At 38.4% G+C, this 4,795-nt stretch overlaps 1 pseudogene; it reads right to left on the minus strand.

Annotated features, from left to right (window-relative positions):
• Positions 1 to 3,139: 3,139 nt before the first annotated feature.
• On the minus strand, positions 3,140 to 3,684 carry LOC138995005 (large ribosomal subunit protein uL22 pseudogene; annotated as a pseudogene).
• Between the last annotated feature and the right edge of the window lie 1,111 nt (positions 3,685 to 4,795).

Raw genomic sequence — 4,795 nt, forward strand, 5'->3', positions numbered from 1 at the left:
GTAGGATGTATAAAGAACCCCATCTAGAAATTTAGACTAAAAAATGCACAGTATTTTAAAATATGTTGTCCACATATAACTAATATTACCCAGTTCTGTGTCTTTAAATTTCTGTAGTAAGCCTGTGCTCCTTACTAGATTAGATATCCCTAGGTCTATCCCTGGGAAGTATACTCCATGCTCTCCTTTCCCAGTGTAATTGGGTTATTAGGAAATGTTTCACGTTGTTGCCTCCCTTACTAGTATTGCCTCAGCACTTTCTCCCAGGAAATCCTTCTTCATTTCTGAGGTTCTACTCAACCATGACCTTCCCGGGAGGTCTTTCTTTAGTGAGCCCACCTGTCTGGATTCTGTGCCTCGGTCCTCACATCCTCCTGTGCATCTAGTGTATACCTCTCCCTGGACTGACATTATTGTTAGCTTGCCTATTGCTCTGACCACATTTTGATCTTTTTAGACTCTCCTTTGTTGTTGTTGTTTGACCTATTCCCACTCGGCAGCTGGTATCTGGCACATTCCATGTTCACTAAGCGCCTGTTACATGACGGGAGTGAAGGATTTAGTAAGAGAGGTCGTGGTGTGCATGACACTCAGAGCCTACACAAATGACCGTATGTCTCTCTGTCTGCTCACTGGAATAATAATAGCTAACATCAACCACGCATCATGATGCCCCGCCATTGTGCCAGGAGTTTATGAGCATTGGTTACTATTCCTGAGTAAAGCTCATATTGTCAGTGCTACTTCAGAGATAGATCATCAAGGTCAGTGATCTTCAATGAGTCAGCCAAGGCTGCACTGCTTGCTTGGAACCCAAGGTAACCTGGTTCCAAACGTATGCTCTTGCTCCCATGCTGTGATGACATCCTTCTTGTGTGGAAGCTTCGCAAATTCTGTGAACCTCCGCATTGATAGCACATGACACAGAAGAGTTCTCTTCTACTTTGGTCCATATCACTTTATAAGATACAGTCCCACTGTAATTAGGAAAAACAAACAGAAACAAGTTGAGGCCTTCAATCACATATTCCATCCATAGCTGTGCTTTTCACGCAACCTCATCAGAGAAATGAGGTATTTTGTTAATCAGGGAGTGATTGGCCGAAATGTCATTTGGTATTTTCTAGTTTACCAAAAAAAAAAAAGAGTAAAAACTAGAATTACTGTCCTCACATCTCATACTAACCACTAGATAAAGCCCAATTTTTATGTGGTGTTTCCGAAGATCTGTTCAGAATCTTGTCGTTGACAATACTTTTGTTGTAATTTCATGAAGGTACCAGTAAAAGAATTTTTCTTTTCAGTTGTTGAAATTCTAGTAACCTGCTCTTGTTAACTTGTCCTTTAAAAAAATGCCGCAAGCCCCAGGTTTTCTTAAACACACACATACATGCACACACACCTTTATTGCATTTCAGAAATATATATAGTTATTTAGAGAGAAGGCATCTTTTCTTTGACATTTCTCAATCTTATTGAGCAATACCCAGAGAGGGAAACCAAAAGGCATTTGTCTTCAATGCAGTCATTTATAACCTGTTTGGATAATTGAACTGTCAGCTTGGCCCCAGCCAGGATCCCCTGGCCATTAGAACATTTGTTTGCTTTGTAGTAGTCACTGCTTTCATTTTAATATGCCTTGTTAGTGCAAATAACACTGCCTCAAAACTACTATTAACGAGAAAAATGCTCAGTGTTACCCATGAGAATAAACTGCCAAAAAATGTATATGTAATTGGAATGATAAGTAATCTGTCACCAAATCTGACATATCAGTTCTATTTCTCTTTGCAGAAATCTCCAGCCTGACTTTCTTATGCTTCAGCTATCTTTGTGATGTATAAATATTTCAAATTTTAATTTTCACATGTTTTGTAACCTGATTTGTCCCAGAATTCTTACAGCTAAATGGAAGTATAATGCATTTATGCAGTTCTAAGAATTATTTCTGCTTCATTTGTTGGTAGATGTGTCCTTAAAAAAAACAACACAGCTAAACATATTCTATACAAGTGCATAGTCCCTTCTGAGACTTCTTTTTTTCACAAATACATTCTGGGTTCAGTTTGATCATGGCTGAGATTGTCAAGGCAAGATGTCAAGAACTTTGGGGAGCACAAGTAGCTAATGTTGATTCAAATACACGAAGAATAGGCTCAGGCGCATTGCAGAAAGGGGATAATACAGTTGCGAGGTTGATCAGTCTGTAAGCAACAACATTAAACTGAATGTATTACAAGACAGGCTTCCCCTGTACAGTCTGGAGAAAGAGCTGCTCTTTGCCTGGCTCCCATCCCCCTTGGACACTCGCTAAACAACACACCCTCTAGTTGTGTTGTTGGGAATTGCCCAAGTTGCAAAGACAAGGCTGGATTTCAACAGAAGAATAAAGCAAAGAAAATCAAATACAGCCTGCTTCTGTTGTTTAGGACAATTATTTTCTGTTTTCTTTATGACTCTCTACAGGAACATTAAAAAATAGCTTTTTGCTTTTTGATTACACATATTTAACTGCTCAATGCATTATTTTTAAAAATGTGCTTTATTGATTTTACAGAGAGAGGAAAGGAGGAGAGAAAGAGGGGAATAGGTCAGTTGCAAGCACCCTGACCTGGGCATGTGCCCTGACCAGGAATTGAACCTGCAACCTTTGGTGCATGGGACCACACTCAACTGACTGAGCCACACCAGCCAAGGCTTCATGCAGTCTTTGATGAATAGCTAATACCGTATAATACTTGAAATGGCATAGTTTTTGTGTCTACTTATTAACCTTTACATTTTATTGACCCTCAAACAGCATTCCTAGGCCCCCTAGGAAGCTATACATATGATATTACTTTTAGATTGGTAGGAAGATAGTAATTGCACCCTCACCCTCAAATCTTCCATAGTTTGTGGAGTACTATAAGCTCCTGGGTACCATTTAAAAATGAATAATTGTCCTACAAAGACCACTTTATTCCTTTGAGACCAGATGATTTATAGATAAAAATCCAACTATATCAGCTACTTTGTAACATATTATTATTAATAATGATCTTGGTGCTAATACTAATGTAACATATTCAATGAGCCTCTTTGAGAAATGCTATTTTTATTCATTTATTTTTTGTTTTTACATTCATTGCTATTTATTTTATGCTGAATTTACTCCTGGGCCATAAGTGTTTGATATCTTTTTCTTCTGTGCAACCTCCTCTTCTGTTTTAGGAACAATCTGCTCTTTTCCAATAAGGATCATCTCACTGTGGCAGGGAGAGCTCATGTTTGGGTTAACCCGCCCATGAGCTCTGTAAGTTCCGCACTGCATCTTGGGAGCTTCGCTCACCTGGATGTGCTCAGTGACCAGAGAGTTTACATCTAAACCCTCAATGTCTGCATTACTTTCTGCATTTTTAATCATGTGCAGCTTAAAACAGAGCAGCACCATTTTAGGTCACCAGCCCTGTGTCCAGCCACACTTGTTTACCGGGGCACACCCACCAACTTCATCACTGTAACGACAGAATGGCACACGTGGCTTCTGTAAAGTGTTTCCTTCAGATGCTCAGTGACCTTTTGAATGCGCACACTCTTGCTGGCCTGGGCAGTCTCAACAGTGTTCTTACAGTGAACAGGAAGATTTGAATCTCTCAATTTGCACAATTTTGCTGGGGTTTCTGGGTCAAGTGACTAGTGAATTATTTTTAATGGTCACTTACAGGAACAGATATTTTTACTCTTTTAAAAAACACAAATAGTAAAGCTCATAGTTGCAACTACAAGATAGATGGAGATTCAGTCCAATTTCCCACAGGTCCATAAGAACTTTCATGAACATGTCCCATTGAGAACTTGCAACTTAGCTGCCCAGATCCACTATTGAGATAAGTGATATTCCCGTTACTCAAGAGCATAGGTGAGTTTGGGGTTGTAAAAACTGTCATTAAAATTTTATCTTACCATTCTCTAGAGCAGTGGTGGCGAACCTATGACACGCATGTCAGAGGTGACACGCGAACTCATTTTTTTGGTTGATTTTTCTTTGTTAAATGGCATTTAAATATATAAAATAAATATCAAAAATATACATCTTTGTTTTACTGTGGTTGCAAATATCAAAAAATGTCTATATGTGACACGGCACCAGAGTTAAGTTAGGGTTTTTCAAAATGCTGACACGCCGAGCTCAAAAAGTTCACCATCACTGCTCTAGAGCTTGGGACTTGCATATACCTTACCACCAATGAATTATGCATGTCAGTGTCTATACGCAACTTATTATTATGTTTAGTCTTTAAACATATTTATAGCAGGGTTCTCATGAACTCATTATACTGTAAATATATTAAAAAGAAGTGTATCATGTCACTGATTGAAAATAACAATTATTAAGGAGGGTCAAATTTGTATGCATTACTCTATAACCCAAAATCCCCAACTGTCATTCACCATCAAAAGTTGAAATCATTCAAAAACATAAAATAAAGATTTACTGAAATCTCTAGTACTTAGCCCCCAGACACTGTAAATTAAAGTTTAGGGCTTAGAGGGGTAAATTGATAAAGTTTAAACATTGAAAGTATCACATAAGCATGCAGCCTTTAATCTTCAGAGCCAGAATCAAGTAGTCCAAAGTAAAATTTTACTGCAGTTAAATTTCCTTTAATCCAGTTTTATATCATCCTGTATTTGGAGGCCCACCTCCACCCCCAGGTTTAGTTACTGCTAGAAAGACTCACAAAAATCAGCATAGAGTTTATTACAGCAAAAGGATAAAGAGTGAATCCAACAAAGAATGAAGGTACATGGG

The sequence above is a fragment of the Myotis yumanensis genome, unplaced genomic scaffold (genome assembly GCF_028538775.1).
Source record: "Myotis yumanensis isolate MYYU_CA2020_CCGP unplaced genomic scaffold, mMyoYum1.0.hap1 SCAF_16, whole genome shotgun sequence".
Lineage (NCBI taxonomy): Eukaryota > Metazoa > Chordata > Mammalia > Chiroptera > Vespertilionidae > Myotis > Myotis yumanensis.